At 42.4% G+C, this 19,236-nt stretch overlaps 1 protein-coding gene across 8 annotated transcripts in view; it reads right to left on the bottom strand.

Moving 5' to 3' along the window:
• Positions 1–19,236, bottom strand: part of KCNIP1 (potassium voltage-gated channel interacting protein 1) — a 566,415-nt gene that overhangs the window by 89,863 nt on the left and 457,316 nt on the right. The window contains exon 1 of one of the 8 annotated variants that reach the window (XM_088661793.1): positions 15,113–15,167. The exons of the other annotated variants lie outside the window; for them this stretch is intronic. The gene's annotated coding sequence lies outside the window, so the exon portion shown is untranslated. Of the gene's footprint in view, positions 1–15,112; positions 15,168–19,236 lie in introns of those variants that run through there. 8 annotated transcript variants of the gene reach the window in all.

Genomic DNA, 19,236 nt, shown 5'->3' with positions numbered 1-19,236 from the left:
GAGGTATTCAGATGAATGGGAAACAATGTACACTAGGATCTTCATGACTATTCTGTCCCAGGAACATGGAAAGAGCAGCTGAGTCCAATGAAGCTTTTACTGTTGCTGTTCAAAAAAGAAAAAGAGGCAATGCAAGAAATGTTGCCAACCCCCAACCCCCATTAACCCAATCATCAGGGGCATTTGCACCCCACACCAAGAAATTATCAAAATTCCTTATAATTTTACAAATACTTCAGGCAAGCGCTAATTGTTTCATCAGACTTTAGTTTACATCTTGGCTATATATTCAGACATGATGCTTAGCCAGTGTTCCCCCCCCCCCGAAAAATAGGTGCTGGTACTCACAATGAAATTGTTACAGTAAGTGTCACACTTTTTAACAACAAAAAGGTGCCAGTACTGCGTACCTTTGAGTACCACCTAGAGGGGAAAGCACTGTGCTTAACTATGATTAAGACAAACAAAGCAGTCATGTGCATGTCTACTCAGATGTAAGCACTACTGCCTTCAACGGAACTTACTGTCGAGTAAGTGTGCATGGGATTGTACCCCATGCTAGAATGTTGTGTTCAGCCAGTATGGCATGTGCTGCAACTTAAGCAGCCTGAAGTCTCATCATACTCCCTTAACTTCCTCTTGTTGGATTAAGTGCTTATTGAAATGGAATACCTTTGTCTGGATCAGGCCCAATATTTTCACATCCTCAATGATTCAGAATGAAATGCAGCCGTATGAGCTGCCAGCCAAGAATTATTCATAAACAATATGCAGTGACTATTTTTGAATAACTACCAACCTCTTCATAGCGAAAAGCAGAGTTTCACTGCATAAATTATTCTGAATAACACTGTTTTCTATTCAGTTTCCCGGTCTTGGGGCCATCATCGCTTTCCTTCTTGTTCTCCTATGTATGCATCTGTTCAGAAAATTGACCAAAAATGGGATGGGGAAAAATTTGATGGGATCCCACAATGGTTTTCTCTGAAGAGTTCTTTACTTCACAGGTATCTCCAATAGATTGGTCTGATAATAAAAGGTAAAAGGCACCCCCTGTTGTTGTGTCATCCTTCTTCCCCTTTGTCTCCTTCCAGGTATTTGATCCCCTGCTAAGTTTGCCCGTTTGCCCTCTGACAAAGAAATGACCAGTCCATAATTTTAATGGTAGGTTTATTATAGCTGTGAGACAAAATAACAACAGGAAAACCTCCAGAAACCCAGAAGACAAAAGTCAGAGATTGATGTGCATTATAATGAGTGAAATAAGTATTTGATCCCTTTGCAAAAGATGACTTAGTACTTGGTGGCAAAACCCTTGTTGGCAATTACAGAGGTCAGACATTTCTTGTAGGTGGCCACCAGGTTTGCACACATCTCAGGAGGTATTTTGTCCCACTCCTCTTCGCAGATCCTCTCCAAGTCAGTAAGATTTCGAGGCTGATGTGTAGCTACTCGAACCTTCAGCTCCCTCCACAGATTTTCAATGGGATTGAGGTCTGGAGACTGGCTAGGCCACTCCAGGACCTTAATGTGCTTTTTCCTGAGCCACTCATTTGTTGTCTTGGCCGTGTGTTTTGGGTCATTGTCATGCTGGAATATCCACCCTCGACCCATTTTCAATGCCCTGGCTGAGGGAAGGAGGTGCTCACCCAAGTTTTGATGATACATGGTCCCGTCCATCGTCCCTTCGATGTGGTGAAGGTGTCCTGTCCCCTTAGCAGAAAAACACCCCCAAAGCATAATATGCCCCCCCTCCATGTTTTACGGTGGGGATGGTGTTCTTGGGGTCGTAGGCAGCATTCCTCCTCCTCCAAACACGGTGAGTTGAGTTGATGCCAAAGAGCTTGATTTGGGTCTCATCTGACAACAACACTTTCACCCAGTTCTCCTCTGGTTCATTCAGATGTGCATTGGCAAACTGCAGACGGGCCTGCACATGTGCTGTCTTGAGCAAGGGGACCTTGCGGGCTCTGCAAGATCTCAGTCCTTCACGGCGTAGTGTGTGTTCCCAACTGTTTTCATGGTGACTATGGTCTCAGCTGCCCTGAGATCATTGACAAGTTTTCCCCATGTAGTTCTGGGCTGCTTTATCATCGTTCTCCTGATCATTGCAACTCCACGAGATGAGATCTTGCATGGAGCCTCAGACCAAGGGAGGTTGACAGTTATTTTCTGTTTCTTCCATTTGCGAATTATTGCACCAACTGTTGTCACCTTCTCACCAAGCTGCTTGGCAATAGTCTTGTAGCCCAGTCCAGCCTTGTGCAGGTCTACAATCTTGTCCCTGACATCCTTGGACAGCTCTTTGGTCTTGGCCATGGTGGCTAGTTTGGAATCTGCTGGATTGATTGCTTCTGTTGATAGTTGTCTTTTGTACAGGTACTGTAATGAGCTGGGATTACAGGTAAGACCTCTCCCTTACAGCAGGTGTTTCTAATCTCAGCTCATTACATACAGTTAAGATACTAGGTAACCTGACATCTGGCTGGTTGATAGGGGATCAAATACTTATTTCACTCATTATAATGCACATCAATCTCTGACTTTTGTATTCTGGGTTTCTGGGGGTTTTCCTGTTGTTATTCTGTCTCTCCCAGCTGCAATAAACCTACCATTAAAATTATGGACTAGTCATTTCTTCGTCAGAGGGCAAATGGGCAAATTTAGCAGGGGATCAAATACTTTTCCCCCTCACTGTAGCATCTTTCTAAAGCACACTAGGGAATTTTAAATGGTGACTTGCTCATGCCTGAAAATGACTGGCACCAGGGGTGCCAGCCTGAATAAAATATCGCTTGGGGGGGCGGGCGGCTCAGATAAGCCCCACCCCACTTAATCAATCACATGATGCAATGCACGCACACTATTTGAATGACAATGCCCATCAACTTTTGGGTGGCCCAGCCCACTCAAATATTTTTTTGGGGGGGGGGGCAAAGCGCCCTTGTCTCCTATGACTGGCACTCTATAAACAGGGCCGTTGCCTTTGCTTTTCTAAGGTGGAGCATTCAGCCCAACATTTCAATGTAGACTTTTTTCTGGGACTGCTAACATTAGACACAGGGAAAGTTGCCTTATACCACATCAATAATCACATAATTGTGAACTAGCCCAGTATTATTCACTCTGCCTGGCAAATGCTAAGGTCTTAGGCAGATGCTGTTGAAATCATTCATTATCTGTTCTGGACATGCCAGAGATTGCACCTGGGGCCTTCTGCATACAAATAACACACTCTTCCATTGAGCTACGGTCCCCTTCCCCATGAATGCAAACATTCATCAAATTTTGGACATCCATTGTAACCAGGGTTGGGCAAATCTGTCAATTTGAGTTTCTTCTTAGTTTCTCATTTTTAAAGTCTTAAATTCTCCACAATTCTGCATCTGTTTGTGATTTAAAATAAAATGTTCTCAGGAAAATTCATCAGCACTTGGATGCAATTTTGTTTGCATTCACACAGCCCCCTAATAGAATGCATTTTTGTATGTTCTTTTCATTAATATATACACTTTTAAGTGTAAAGGTAAAGGGACCCCTGGCCATTAGGTCCAGTTGTGACCGACTCTGGGATTGCGGTGCTCATCTCGCATTATTGGCCAAGGGAGCTGGCGTACAGCTTCCAGGACATGTGGCCAGCATGACTAAGCTGTTTCTGACGAATCAGAGCAGCGCACGGAAACGCCGTTTATCTTCCCGCCGGAGCGGTACCTATTTATCTACTTGCACTTTGACATGTTTTCGAACTGCTAGGTTGGCAGGAGCTGGGACTGAGCAACAGCAGCTCACCCCGTCACAGGGATTTGAACCGCCAACCTTCTGATCGGCAAGCCCTAGGCTCTACCCACAGCGCCACCCATGTCCCTACATTTAAGTGTGCGTTCCTCTAATTTACACCGTTTTTGGGACACTGGTTATTTGGAGAACAGCATTGTGAAATTGGAAGGGTAAGCATTTTGAATTATAGCTGTGTTTCAGTTTGCATATTGTTTCAGAAATTGCACAACTAGAGAGCTTTGCATTAAAATGTGAACTGAATTGAATTTTCTCCCCCCACCCGCCGCCCCCATCCCTAAGTGTAACAAAGCATTGCCCTATTGAATTGCTTCATTGGTAGATGGGTCTTATGTGAAAGACACTGATATACAAACTACAACTACTATTTCTGAGCAGCAATGGTTAAATTATTAGCAATAGTTGAGAGCTAACTCAGAAGCAGAGTTCTTTATTCATGTAACGTTTGCACAAAGTCTCAAGTGAGAATTCTGTTTGCAGCTATTCTGCTTCCTTGTGGTCTCATGTTCCCTTGCACTGAATATGGAGGATGCTGTCTTTGAAAAAGTTGCTGTACCCAACTGCATATGCCTTAAAAGGTCAGAAGTAGTTAGTTTACTCCACAGCCATCCATACTGCTTCTTTCAAACAGCATTAAACCGTGACTGGATTTTCCAGAAATGATTTAAGACCTGACTATTACTAGTTGCATTTTCATCAGTGGCTCCAGCAGTAAACTGCTGTTTATCATGCATTCCAAATGCCACCAGTACAAAAGGAACAGCTCTGGCGTCTTTCTTTCTCTGTTGCTTTATGTATATGCTTACAGAGTTGTACAATGTAACTAGTATAATGCATAATAGCAATTATAAGTAATAAGTGATATTCAAGGGGGAAATACTCAAAACTGATACTAATAGTGAGAACTCTTTCTTGCTGGACTGCTGCCTAATTAACCACTTCCACTATCATCTCTATTCCATCATTGTCTTCATCAACCACAATGAAAGCCGTTTTGAATTATAGTGCTGTTTTTTGAGACAGGTACAAAACCTGACTTTCAAGCTCAATGAAAGGCAAGCAGCAGTGAGGACAGACAAGCATCACTTTAAAGCATATGCCACAATTTATGTGCTACAATTGAAAAGGGATTCATCTGGTGCTAGAAGTGACATGGTGCAAGCCTCAAGTTTTTATCTGAGTGCATGGCCGTTCATATATCCAGGCCATTTAGGACAATGGTAGACATTTCTCCCCCATGTTGAGGGCTTATTTCCCTCAGGGGCAAACTTCCAGGAACTGCACGCCAGCAGTGGGCAGAGCCAGGCCTGAAAATGAAGGGAACCAGAGATAAACGTCTTCTAGGCTAACTAACTTGGAATAAAGACTGCCCTGCCTCACTTTCACTATGGCTACCTCAGATTTGAACTCCTAGTATAGTATAGTATAGTATTGTATAGTATACATTTATTACAACAAATCAATATAGCTACTACTCAGGAAAGCAAGAGGAAGCAATTCCCTTTTTTTTTTACTTTAATGTGATACAAACCCAACAAAGCCAAGAAAAATAAGGAGGGAATGAACAAGAAGGAAGGAATTATGATAGGAGGTAAGAATCGGGTGGCTTTAGGGGGGGGCACATAAAATAAGATTGCAGGTTCTGCAGTTATGGATTAGGGGTTTCAATGCTTACCATCAGCACTTCAAAACCAGTCAAGAAATGAATTATTTATTTTTTTATGCCACTTAACATAATAAAAAAATCTCGAAGCAATTAATGTCAATGGAACAGCATGGGGATTATATCTTCCCCGTGCGGCATACCAGTTATTACTCAATTTTGAATCGTTTCCAGACCCTTTTTGAAAGCAGTCCCATATAGAGAACATTACAATCATCTAATCTGGAAGCTACAGAAACAGGGCTGACCACAGGCCAGTTTTCTCCAGGAAAGGAGTCAGCTGGTACACCAGCTGAACTTGATGAAAATTGCTCCTGGCTACTAATACCATCTGGGCACTCAAGTAGTGACAGATCCAGGAGCACTACTGTGAATTGCACTTGTAAGGAGAAATGCAGCCCCCATGCAAAATAGGCTGTGTACTTAACAAAAGAAATCCCAGCCAATAGTCTTGTTGTCTTGTCTTGTCTTGATTAAGCTCCGCTTTGTTCAACCACATCATGTCCATCACTGAATTCATGCACTGATTCATTATTCAATACTACTAAATATATCATTTTTGTAGAATTATCTTTCCCTTTTACATTATTGTTTCCTAAAGTTTGTGGCTTTGGAATATGCTGTAAGCACAGATTTTCCACTGAGTTTTCCATGGCAATACCAACAGCATTTTGTTGATTAGCAACATAGCAACATGCAGGAATCATTTAAATGATCCCATACAAAACACTTCATCTTCTATTTGTCAGCACTTGAATTTCATTAGCCATCAAGCTGCCAATTTATCAAATGTTGCTAGCTCCCTTTGGATCTTCTTCATTCAATGTAGCCTTGACATTCTGAAAGAAAATTATGCCACATGCACAGCATAGCTGTCAAGTTCTCCCTTTTTAAAAGGGAAATTCCCTTATGCTGAATAGGCTTCTTCGCGAGAAAAGGGAAAACTTGACAGCTATGATGCACAGTCTGTGGATAAAATGCACCTCATGGGCAGCAAGTATATTACTGTAAAATATAATATAAATATGCTTGTAGAAATTGTACAAATGTTCATTTTGCTAGAATATTTATTTCAGGTAACCTCTCCCAACATGGTGCCCCCAGATGTTTTAGAACAACAATTTCCATTATCCCTGGCCATTGAACATGCTAACCAGGACTGGTGGGAGTTATAAGAAACATCTGGAGGCACCAGGTTGGGGAAGGATGATAGCTGGAAAATATCCAATATTTGTGACAAAATGTCACCTCTGCTAATGCAGCAAAGGTATACATTATAGAAATAAACAACAAAGATTAGTCTGGCAGACCTAAGGTTAGGTGCCTGAAGCGTTAACAGGTAGCACGAATCACTATGTGTGCTTCAAAGTTTGCAGCAGCCTTTGCTCTCCAGGTATTTTGGACCACAACTCTTAAGAGTGAGCCAAAATACCTGGAGGGCATCAGGCTGGGGAAGGCTGTTCTACAGAACAGGGCTCTAGCCCAACAAAAACCTCTGTTATGCTATGTTAATTCCAAACTTATCTGTACCTTAGACAACACAATATAAGTCTTGAGGGTACAAGGATGTAGGCCTCATGAATGCAATGCAGAATAACCTGCATTGAGCTTCACAGAAGGAAGAAAGGAGAACATGCAATTTGGGGAAGAAATAACTTCTAATAAAGATATTCTGGTGCAAATGAACAGCAGACAAAATGTGTGCACAACACTTTGGATCCCAGCTGAAATATTCTCCCTGAGTGATTTTGAAAGACCAGGCTTGTAGGCAATGCTAGCCCTACTGAGAGTAGTCCCATTGGGTATGATTCAACTAAGTACTACTCAGAGCAGACATACTGAGATTAATGAACCTAAGTAAGTTATGGCCATTAACGTCAATGGGTCTCCTCTCAGTAGGATTAGCATTGAATACAACCCACTGAAGCTAACACACATGGCCAACTTAGGCACGTTATTTTCAATGGGTTTACTGTAAGTAGAACTTAGTTGGATACAACCCACTGCATTCACACTCACTCTTTTCCCACATTAAATGAACATGGGGCAGGAGAAGTGGGATCACAACCCCTGACAAACACACCTCACCAAGGAGGGCATTCCACAAACTGCCACCCTGTACAGTAGGTTACATTTCAGCCATGAAAAAAACAACCAAGAGTTTTCTTTCCACACAAACATCTCCATGTTCCCTCCAGGCAAGCAAGAGGCATTATCACAGTTCAAGAACACATTCTAGTCTGGCAAAAACACTCAAGGAAAGCATGGAACAGGGTTGCCAAGGGGTGTTGCCTCAGAAAGGGAGAATACCAAGGGCCAGACAGCCCCAGAGCCTGAGGTTCTCCACTCCAACTACAATGTGTGGCCATGTATATATGATGCACATGCCTGTCAATCCACCACAGGGGTACACATGCACACAAATGTATTTCAGAAACATAAATCTTTACATAAGAAGACTGAAGTCAAGAAAGTAGGAAGCGCAATAAAGTATGAAGGTGGTAAGCTGAATTTGCCAGCAAAAATAAGTAATTTCATTGACTGCTCAGTGAAAAGGGAAAAATATAATTTGTCTACATAATCCTGTTTACTGTAGTAGTAAATTTTTCAGTAGGCAACTCTTCCCCATTGGCCATGAAATGATAACCGCATCATGTGTAGATAAGATAATGATTTAAACTGGCAGACATTCCTCATCCTTGATCAGAATGTGCTGCATAGCTCCATATGTAAAGGGAGTTTCAAAATTACGATCTGCAAAACCAATAACGAAGAAGAGATTTGTGAAATCCCCTGGCGCAATTCCTTATTGGCATCCAAACATTAGTATTGCTGATTACTACCTCTAATCCATCTATGCACTGAATTTTAGGTTTTCTAACTTGAAATACCAAACTTCTCATATTTACAATGCCCACGGCACTTTTGCACATTCTCATTGCATCATTGCATGGCATCATGAGTTCCTTACTGTTACTAAATAACGTGTATGCTACTTTAACAGTATAAAAACACATGATGCCGTGTGATGACAGATTCATAAGGGGACATGAGAACTATTCTGTTGAAACAGTAGTAACTGTTTGCCTGGTAACTGTGGAATTTGACAGTAGACCTATAGACTGCAATTTGCGGAAGCAATAAGTAAAGAAAAATGGTGTGTGGAGAAGAAGTAGAATTTCCTGGTTCAGAAAAAGGATTCTAATTTAGCATTAGAATGAAAGCATTAAGCATTTGAATAATTTCAAAGCTATCAGTTGCTGATATATTCACCTCTCTCTCTCTCTCTCTCTCTCACCACACACACAATGTGTACAGTTTTTCAATATCTGATTATCATTGCCAGTTTGAATGCCAGAGTACCTGGGAAATCATATTTCAAAGTCATTAACTTATCTTTATTCTGTAATAGGAAAAAGGAGAGGAAAAAGAAAATCACCAATGCTTTTCTAGCCACCAACAGTACATGCAGCCTCCCAAACACTTTGAAATATTTCCCTCCCTCCCAGAGCTAAAATGAGGGGAAAGGATTTCTTAACAGTCCTCACACATATACACACATTCAAAAGTTGAAAACAACCTCCAAAGGGGACAGTCTTTTTCATTTCTACTCTGTTACTTTACTTCTAGAACTCAGATAAGGGTAACATCCCACCCAATCATTATGTTGTCCTACGCCATTCATATGTGGTGAAGCAGGAGCAGGACTGTGCTGGTGGTCCCACTCCTGATGCCCCATCTTGGGCTAGCCCTGACCCCAACATTCACACACTGAGCAAAAACATCTGCACCCAGGACACAGAGTTGCCCAGGCATCCCTATTGCTTGAGCAGCAGCTCACAGGTAGGAGTTCCTTTGCAGATGTTTGCAATTTGGGACTAGCCAGGTCAGAGCCCTATGCATCAATAATGTGTGAACAGGACTCTAGAAGACACATTATCTGACCACCAAAATTATAATGACCACCAAAATTAGCTACCAACAAGGAAGCAAAATGAGGCACACCTGCAGGCCACTTTGGATGCCACTTGTTCCTATGCAGCTTTTGAAGTCCCATGTGTCACACTTCTGTCTGGCAAAACATTAAAAAGAAAACACTCCTAAGCAAGTTCTCCCAGAATTAAATATGTTTGGGACTGTACCCAAAAAGGTGTTGGGTTTGGAATTCTTTCTTTTCCTCTTCTAGCAATTTTTAAACGCATGAGTAAAATAATCTCTGAAAACTACTTTAGATAAAGGCCCAAAAAGTTTACATATGCCCTAAGTGACTAATCATATTCAACACATTATGGATTGATCCATCTATGAATCTATGGGAGTTATTTTTTCATGCAAGGGCGTAGCCAGGATCAAAACTAGGGGGGGGGCAAGCCATGATCATTCAGGGGCGGGGCCACAAAGTGGGAACGTGGGCGGGGCTACAGGGCCAGCTGGCCTGGCGACATCGTGGTGGCGGCAGCGGCGGCAGCGGCCACCTTGTGCTTCTGGGGCTGGCAACGGCGGCAGCTACCCTGCTTGGCTGGAGAGGACGGGAGGGTCGGGCAGGCAAGAGGGGGTGACAGGGTGGGCGAGGGCAAGGCACGGCCGCAGTCACGACGGCTCCGAGGCGTTGCTGCATATCAGCATAATATTTCAACCATGTTGTGGGTTCAAGCCCCACCTTAGGAAAAAATTCCTGCATTGCAGGGGGTTGGACTAGATGACCCTTGTGGTCCCTTCCGACTACAATTCTATGATTCTATTGATATATTGCCATAGCATATGCATCATTCTGCTTTCTTGAATTGTCCTACTCCTAGGCATAGCAGCCAACTCCTAGAGGCCTAGGTGCCTCCCCCCCCAATTACTAGTAAATACCGTATGTGAAAGAGTCATCCCCCCCATGTTGATGGGCTTTCTATGTGGGGCTTATCTGCCCCCCCCCCATATTTTATTAAGAATGGAAGAGGGAGGGAAGGAAGGAAGAAATAGAGAGAGGGATAACTCATATTTGTGGGTGCCTCTGGGTGACGCTGTGATGCTGGAACTCTGCAGCAAGAGGACGGGAGGGTCGGGCAGGCAAGAGGGGGTGGCAGGGCGGGTGAGGGCGAGGGAAGGCACGGCCGCAGTCACGACAGCTCCGAGGCGTTGCTGCATATCAGCATATTTCAACCATGTTGTGGGTTCAAGCCCCACCTTGGGGGGAAAATCCTGCATTGCAGGGGGTTGGACTAGATGACCCTTGTGGTCCCTTCCGACTACAATTCTATGATTCCATTGATATATTACCATAGCATATGCATCATTCTGCTTTCTTGAATTGTCCTACTCCTAGGCATAGCAGCCAAATCCTAGAGGCCTAGGTGCCTCACCCCCCCCCCCAATTACTGGTAAATACCGTATTTGAAAGAGTCACACACCCCCCATTTTGATGGGCTTTCTATGTGGGGCTTATCTGCCCCCCCCAGTATTTTATTAAGGATGGAAGAGGGAGGGAAGGAAGGAATAATAGAGAGAGGGATACCTCATATTTGTGGGTGCCTCTGGGTGATGCTGTGAAGCTGGAACTCTGCAGCAAGAGGATGGGAGGGTCGGGCAGGGGAGAGGGGGTGGCAGGGCAGGCGAGGGCGAGGCAAGACAGGGCCGCAGTCTCGATGGCTCCGAGGCGTTGCTGCATATCAGCATAATATTTCAACCATGTTGTGGGTTCAAGCCCCACATTGGGGAAAAATTCCTGCATTGCAGGGGGTTGGACTAGATGACCCTTGTGGTCCCTTCCGACTACAATTCCATGATTCTATTGATATATTACCATAGCATATGCATGATTCTGCTTTCTTGAATTGTCCTAGGCATAGCAGCCAACTCCTAGAGGCCTAGGTGCCTCCCCCCCAAAAAGAAATTACTGGTAAATACTGTATTTTAAAGAGTCCTCCCCCCCCATGTTGATGGGCTTTCTATGTGGGGCTTATCTGCCCCCCCCCCCAGTATTTTATTGAGGATGGAAGAGGGAGGGAAGGAAGGAAGGAATAGAGAGAGGGATAACTCACATTTGTGGGTGCCTCTGGGTGACGCTGTGATGCTAGAACTCTGCAGCAAGAGGAAGATACCGGTACACCTGTACAGGAGCCTTGTAAGCAGCTTTCTCTCTGCTTGATTTACAGCAGGCACGTCCAACAGGTAGATTGTGATCTACCAGTAGATCACTGGATGTCTGTGGTAGATCACTGCTAGATCACTGGCACCCCTAAAAAAAGCTCACCCAAATTTTTCCTCCTCCCTAAAAAAAGCTGAACTATGACCTGAAGCCCTAAACAAAAATGGGCCTCCCTCCCTCCTAAAAGAAGCTCAACAAGTTTGACCTAAACCCCCCAAAACAGGGCTTCCCTTCCTTAAAAAACTCAACAGCTTTGACCTGAACCCCCCAAAAGGGGGTAGATCACTCCCAGTTTTTAACTCTGTGAGTAGATCAGAGTCTCTTGGGAGGTGGCCACCCCTGATTTACAGTATACAGATGCAGGAGGAGGGGCAGACTGGAACACCAATGCTTTTTATAAACATCACTGTGTCTATCAAAGCTACAGCCCCCCCCCTTCTTATTAACTTCCTTTTAGCCTTGCAGGGCCACCTTAGTCGAATTGAATCCTCTGCACCCTCATTAAATCGCCAATAGAACTGTTAATGCGATCCCTGAATGCCCATTAACAACTCCCACTGAATAACAATAGGGTGAATAGGGTGAACCTTGCCTGAAGGGATATTCTGCTCCATTGTCTTAACTGCTTAAGTACTGGTAGCCACTTTGCTTTATTTATTTGATGTGTTTTTGTTACAGCTGTGTTCCCGCCCCCAGCAAGTGGAGAGCTGCTCTTGCTAAAGCAAAGCCCTTTCCACTTCAGTTTTTGGAGGGGCAAAGTATTGGTTATGGTCTGTAAAATACAATAATTTTTTGCTTCTAGGGGGGGGGGCAGCTGCCCCCTCCTGCCCCCCCTGTCTACACCCATGTTTTCATGTAATATGTTTAAACTGAATCAAATAATATGTGGTTCTTTCATTACATATAAGCCCATGCATACTGGGTTGTATCCAACTAAGTTTTACTCCAAGCAGAAATTAGAAATTAATATACTCAAGTTACTCATGCCCATTAATTTAATGGGTCTACTCTGAGTAGGACTAACATTTGATATAGCCCACTATGACAATTTAACATTTCTTAAGTCAAACACTGGTGAGCACATAACATTTATTTTTCCTCTCTGTTGTCAATGATTCAGTAGATTTCTTGTAACACCAGGTGATTTAAGCAATGACTAAAATTATATTTAAAGCTGCCAGGAGGTCTAGGGAAATGTCATCTATTTAAAGAAAGAGCCATGTTAAGAAATATTTTGCTTTTACTTAGTTGATCAAAGAGCAGCCATTAATTGAAAAGGTACAGTCCTTCTAGAAAGGAAGGCAATGTCATTATCACCCAAATAAAAGTTTCACTGCTATGAAGACATCACAGAGCTGGCCTTAGGGAGTATGTTTTGATGTACAAGAAGGATAGTTGAGTGGGTGATGTTGGTATAATTGTGAGTGCTACAAGGCAAAGACAAAGAAAAATAAAATATAGAAATCTCAGTTCTGGTGCTGCCCACATAAACCCAGAGGTATCAGAAATGTTTATTTATTTCATATAAAATACTCCACAGCCTACTGAAAAGTTCTTCCTGAGGACAACCCTAATCCTTTAGAATCTCACATTCACATTGAGGAGCTTATTTATTAGTCATTAATAAATGCTACATTTGACACAATCCACTGCTCTATATCTCCCTGCACCAGTCAGGATTGCTCTCTCACTGGAGTCAACAGGGTTTTGCTAGAAAGTCATTTCACAATTGTAAACCTTGTGCTACACACGTGGTGCCTTTTTTTGCCCTTGAACTGGCAAAAATGTGTCCCCAATTTAAGGCTTCATATTCTGAAAAAAAGACGAGGAACAACATAGGACTATCATCTAGTTTTTGATGGTTCATCAATATCTTACTGGATATTTTGCTCTAGTAGCAAGTCGAATTTTTTAATAAGCACCTTATATTCACTGAACCTATCTGCAGTAAAACCCCAGGTTTCAATTATTGTGAGAAAGCACCAGTGAATCCCAACCAGTCTTTTAACCCCCTAAAAATAGTATACTAAAGAGCGTTCTGGAAAAGAATGTTGGAAAAGTATGTAGGTTACAGCCCTATTTGGCTGCAAATACTTATTTCAAGTAACAAGGAACAGATAGGAAAATCTATCCTTTTTGCATATGGACAAACTGAGAAAGAGTCTACAAAGAGAATTACATAATACTTTGTATGAAATTCACTACCAAAAATAAGGTGTTTTTAACTGACATCCATGGCTCTCCAAACAGCTATCCGGGAGATTATATCTGTAAAATCACGAAGGTCTAACTCACTTTGTAGACCCACTCATAGTGACTACCACATCAGGGAGTGAAAGCCTAGACAAGCATAGGTGTAACAAACTGGACAATACAACATTCTAGGATTAAAAATTGGCCAAAACGTTATCAATTACAGATGTAGGTAGGCTTTGGCTCAGGCACTGGGAATATACCCATTATCAGCCTCCAGATGGAGGGCTGATGCTAGAGCAGGGTCTGTGTGGCTTTATGGGACCTTTATGGGACCTCCTCAAAGTGAAGTGGTCCTCCCAGGCTGCAGCCGGAAGCTCTATGGCCATCTGCCCCATTCCAACCCAATATTAGACTAAAAGGATTCTACACAATGCCTTAGGCTTATCCGGCAAAAGTTGTGACTATTGCAATGAGGAAGGCAAAACCACCAAACAGGCCCAATCTGTTTGTAGGCAAATTCCTCCCAGGCTCTGAAAATGGCAACCATTACTAAAACATAGCAAGAGATTTCCCTCCTTTCAATTGATCTGTATGCAAAATCAGGCTCACAACCAGTGAGAGAGCTACTATTGTTTCTCTGCTGATTGATTCAAACATACACTAGTCTAATTCTAGAGAATGACATAACTGAAGTGGGTAATTTTCCTATTTGAAAGAACCAACCCACTTTCTCCCAATCTGCTGTGCACCTGGTTTTTCAGCAGCATCCTGAAATGCATCCCGAAATGCAACTGCAGCTGGTGTGCACAACTGAACTCAGCATGGATTGGCTTTTAGGATGCTGCTGCAACTGGTCCTAATTGAGCAAGTGCAGCAGTGTGCTAAAAGTCAATCTCAGATTCTGCCTATTACTATTGCTAGCTTGAAGATCTGAAGGCTGGAGGAATTGGAAGGTGGCTTTGTTGATGGATCTTAACCATAACTCTTGCTACCAGCTGCCAAGTCAGTGAATTCGAGAACGACGACCAGGAACAAAACTTGCTGACTAGTAACTTGATTTTTGATTAGTTTTATTATATTCAGCAGAATAAAGCACAGCTTTGTACAAGTTACTATATACACAGACAAGATTCAAACTCCTATTCCAAACTCTACACTCTAACACCAAATTGTGGTGTCATACTGCTTATAAGGAAGAACTTAGCCAATCACCACCTGTTGCTATGCTTCCCTGTCTCCAAGCAGACTTTCTCACGTACTCTGTTTAACTTGGCTTGTTGCCAACTCACTAATTGTCTACTCCAAAAGCTGCACGTACTCACATGTCTCAACAGGCTTCTCCCTGCTACTGCCACCCCAGCTTTTCCGGCAAAGCTCCGCTGCAGGTCTGAGGTAGTCTGCTACTGAATGTCCCACTGACACCTGAAGAGGCAAACTCCTACACACTTCTTTCTGGGCTAAGCACCAAAGAAGAGATGAATGGCCTGCCATCTCGCCATTCAGTTGGCAGTACACAATTTCCTACTTTCGACACAAAGTGGTGTCTGGGGGGGACTAAGTGGCTTTGTGCCAACAGGTGCTGCATGGTGAGCTGGTCACAATAGTAATACATTGCTTATCTCAAATCCTATCTTAATTTCAAGTAATACTTTGACTTCGGCTAATACTACAAACTAAGCCTGTCTGGATGTCTAGCTGTAGAGAATGAGTTTGGAGTAGGAAGGAACAAAACATCCAGCGGGCTCCATTCCACCTGTCATCCAAATTTGGAGGGCGTTTCACTAGTATATTCACATATGGCAGTATCCAATGCTGCTGTTATGCAAGCAGAACAGACTTCCATTTCACAACAGGACTTTTCCTACCTCTCCTCCCTGCTTGCAGGCCTCCATTCACCCTCTAAGTATGCGCTCCAGGGGGGAGGCAAGGAAGTGTTATTAATTATAGGCATTTGAAAACTACACATCAGCAATGTTCCCAGGATAGTTTACGTGAAAAAATACAACAAAGCAATTAAAATATAAATACAAACAAGCAAAATAAACTATAGAGGTTGAAAAATAAACTTAAGACCATTCCACAGGATCCAAGTATTTGCCATATTCTTGTCGAACACAAAGCTGATTCTTTCAAGCCAGATACAACATGATAGACTTTCCCACTGCAGAGCTTCTTGAACAATCTAAAATTAAATCTATAATTTGTTTGCAGTTATTGTGTTAGTGGAAACCTTTCACAATCAGTCCTCCTATTCCCTATGCTTTAGCTGGAAAGAAAGAAGCCCCCCCACCCCCCATTTTAAGTCTAATTCTTGATCTGAAATTTAGATGAGCCCAGGTTTTGTGTCTGCTGTCTGAACGCATTAAGAATAATCATTTAATTCTCCCTGTATTATTGGTCCTAAGCTTCAGGATATGGTAGATAAATCATTTGCAGTCCTTGCCATTTTTCCCTGTGCATATTTGCAAACTAAACCTTTGCCTGATATAAATTGCTAAGTATGTGTAAAATATGCTAATTCAGTAACTTCTCTCTTTTCCAGTTTCTACACTGACTAAGAAACATGGCCTTCTACATACTGTAAATTATGGAAATCAATCTACAAGTGCTGCAATGCAACACTAGTCTGACATCCAGGCAGCACTTTGTGAGCCTCTGGGCTGTATGTTTATGGCTTGAAGCGGGTGGCATGCAGGCATGATAATGGCTACAGAAGCAATCAAGGAGAACCTTGAAAATACATAGGAAGTGATGGAATAATCTACGACTGTAACACCAGCATTTATATGAGGTTCTCTTCAGTAGCATCAATCAGCTGCCCTAGCAGAAAATCCTTACTATTATCACCATCAACTGCTTGGTTTTCCAAGTGACAACAACAAAATCAGCCTAGACTTCTTGAAATCAGCAGGTGGAACTTTTCACAACTTGGGAGGTAAACATTAGCTCTATTCATGTGATACTGCATTGCAGGGAGAATGGGATCACACCTGCCTCCCACCCCAAAGTTCATGTTTCATCAGAAGCTCTGAACAGAACCAACATGTGTGCAAGTAGTACAAGTCTGGAGGACCAGGCTGCATTTTGTGTCCCCCCCCTTCCATATCTTCAACAGAATAGGTTTCTGTTAAAGGCATAGGAGCGGTGACTGATAAATGACATGGCATTCCTATGGGCTGTCTTTCATTAAATGCTTTTGAGAAAGCACAGGTGGTTAAACTAACATATTGGAGGCATGTTTGCCACACTGCATAAACCCACCTGCTCTGATCTGAAATTAACAAATGGCATTTTATGAGGGTCCTAAGTGGTACCTATCCAGTACGTCCCATCTAACCTCATGCTCGTGCTTTTGAATGCATCATTTTCCTCCCTTCCTAACTTTATTTCATCACTTTTTGCTTGTAAATTAATAACTTAGATATCCAGATTAGCCTCTGCTTATTAAGCAATGCAAACATTCAATAGAGGCATTCAAAACAATTATGATTTTGCCCAAGTCAAAAGATTATTTCTTAAGAAGTGATGCTGACACAAAGCTCCTCATTCTGTAGCTCTAGTGAACTGAAAAATAGAATACAAAGAATGCTGGCCTTTTCTAATGCTAAAGCTGGGGCACACCTCCTTTCTGCAATACAATAGAATATAATTTATATCCTAACTAGGTTTCTGAGGGTGGGATTGTTCTTTAAGCAGAGTTCCTGCCAGTGGAAGTGAGATGACTGACATACACTTTCTGCCTCTTCCCACAAGGAAGCCTTGTGCCTCCCTGGAAAAAAAAAATGCATTGGTGGGGCCCTCTAGGAGCATGAAAGGCAGCACTCAGCATTGCAGTGGGAAGGGGGATATCTGTGAACATTGTTCCCCTCTATTGTTTGGGATCCTCCACTGGATCTGGGTTCATCTTGAAATGGAAGAAGCCTTTCAGTTCATAGATGCCTAGTTAGGATTCAAGCCTGTGTTTTCAGCAAAAGAGTATGATGGAAAATAGCAAAAAGTCAAGAAAAGGGTAAGTCAAATAATGAACTAATAGAAAAGACAAGGGGAACCCCTACAATAAATTGCAGACGATCTGATATATTACAAGTACACACTTCCATACAAAATTGAAAATAGATAAATAGACTTTCATAAAACTTTATGAATGAATGGCTTTATTGACTAGCTAACATTGCGATTGTGATAAACAGCAGCAAGCATGGGCTTTGCACACCACACTTATACTCTTTGTTAATTAAAACTGCACAATAAAAAAGGAATCAAACAAGGCGATCCTATGCACAATCAATAAAATTTGGGTTTATGTTGCTTCTTCTTTGCAGCTTAGAAACATGTCTTGTAATTTTTTTTGTTTGTCTTTTTAGAAAAATGCTAATCAAAATGCCAATAGGTTTATCAATAGTCAGCTGAAAATTTAACAAAGCTTCACTGTGAACTTCATATAATTCACAAACAGTAAATAATGGAGCAAAAATATTCCACTTCTTCTGCTTTAGAAATACATCAAAAAATTCCTTATTATTATTTATTATTTATACCCCGCCCATCTGGCTGTGTTTCCCCCGCCACTCTGGGCGGCTTCCAGCAAATACCAAAATACATTAAAATATCACAGATTAAAAACTTCCCTAAACAGGGCTGCCTTTAGGTGTTTTCTAAATGTCAGGTAGTTGTTTATCTCCTTGACCTCCGATGGGAGGGCATTCCACAGGGCGGGCGCCACTACCGAAAAGGCCCTCTGCCTGGTTCCCTGTAGCTTTGCTTCTCACAGTGAGGGAACATTATCTAATGTTATTTAGCTAATATAAAACACCCAAATAGTTGTGGGCTGTAAAATCATATTTCAGCCTATGATCACAGAGTGATATGAAATAATAAGGCCTATGCCTCCTCCACTCATGGAGTTTTGCAAATGTGAAGTTGTTTACTGTGTCGTTATCCTCTTATCAAGCAGTAGTTAATGAGGTAGTTTTCAAAAAAGGTTATCAGACTCAGCTGGACATTTGTTCAAGGCTGCTAATAAGCTGCACTCCCTCATGTAACTGTTATCAAGATGCTAGTTAAGCTTGTATCAAGCATTTTATTTAGCAAAACAATGGTCTAAATGGCTTTGAAGCCATAAAGGAAACATATCTAGAAAACAGCCAGAGGATCTGAGGGGGTGGGGAGATGAGCATTTGAGGTATTTCAAAGTTTTGTGTATTTGCCAGGTTAAATCAGCACTCTTAAACTAAATCTGAAATTAGTGGACCTTACTTCTAAGTGGGGTGTGGGTGGCTCTGTGGTCTCTAAACCACGGAGCCTAGGGCTTGCGAATTGGTGGTTCAAATCCCTGCGACGGGGTGAGCTCCCATTTCTCGGTCCCTGCAAGTGTAAGTAGAAAAATAGGTATTGCTCCGGCGGGAAGGTAAACGGCATTTCTGTGCGCTGCTCTGGTTTGCCAGAA

The sequence above is a fragment of the Zootoca vivipara genome, chromosome 2 (assembly GCF_965207765.1).
Source record: "Zootoca vivipara chromosome 2, rZooViv2.hap1.1, whole genome shotgun sequence".
Taxonomy (NCBI): Eukaryota; Metazoa; Chordata; class Lepidosauria; order Squamata; family Lacertidae; genus Zootoca; species Zootoca vivipara.
The sequence above is the reverse complement of the archived record's forward strand: the minus strand, read 5'-3'. Positions and strand labels throughout refer to the sequence as shown.